Genomic DNA, 303 nt, shown 5'->3' with positions numbered 1-303 from the left:
TGATAAGCGCACAGACCAGCATTGAGATCTGATGGGTCAGGTAGCTGGAAAGTTTTTAAGTCTACGAACCATCTTGCTCTTGCTCACTTACATTTTCTTTTTTTTTTTAATTAAAAGATCTTTTTTTTTTTTCCTCTTCATACTTTTATTTGGGGCACTTACATCTCTTATCACAATCCATACCTTCCCCCGATGTGTCAAGCACATTTGCACATATGCCGCCACCATCATTTTCAAAGCAGTCTTGTTAGGTAGGCTAGTGTAGGGCTGGGATGTCGGTTAACGCATGCCCAGTGGTCCAAG

This window comes from Echinops telfairi, unplaced genomic scaffold, assembly GCF_000313985.2.
Source record: "Echinops telfairi isolate 266 unplaced genomic scaffold, ASM31398v2 ScPeMD7_7453;HRSCAF=8491, whole genome shotgun sequence".
Taxonomy (NCBI): domain Eukaryota; kingdom Metazoa; phylum Chordata; class Mammalia; order Afrosoricida; family Tenrecidae; genus Echinops; species Echinops telfairi.
Note: the sequence above shows the minus strand (reverse complement) of the source record.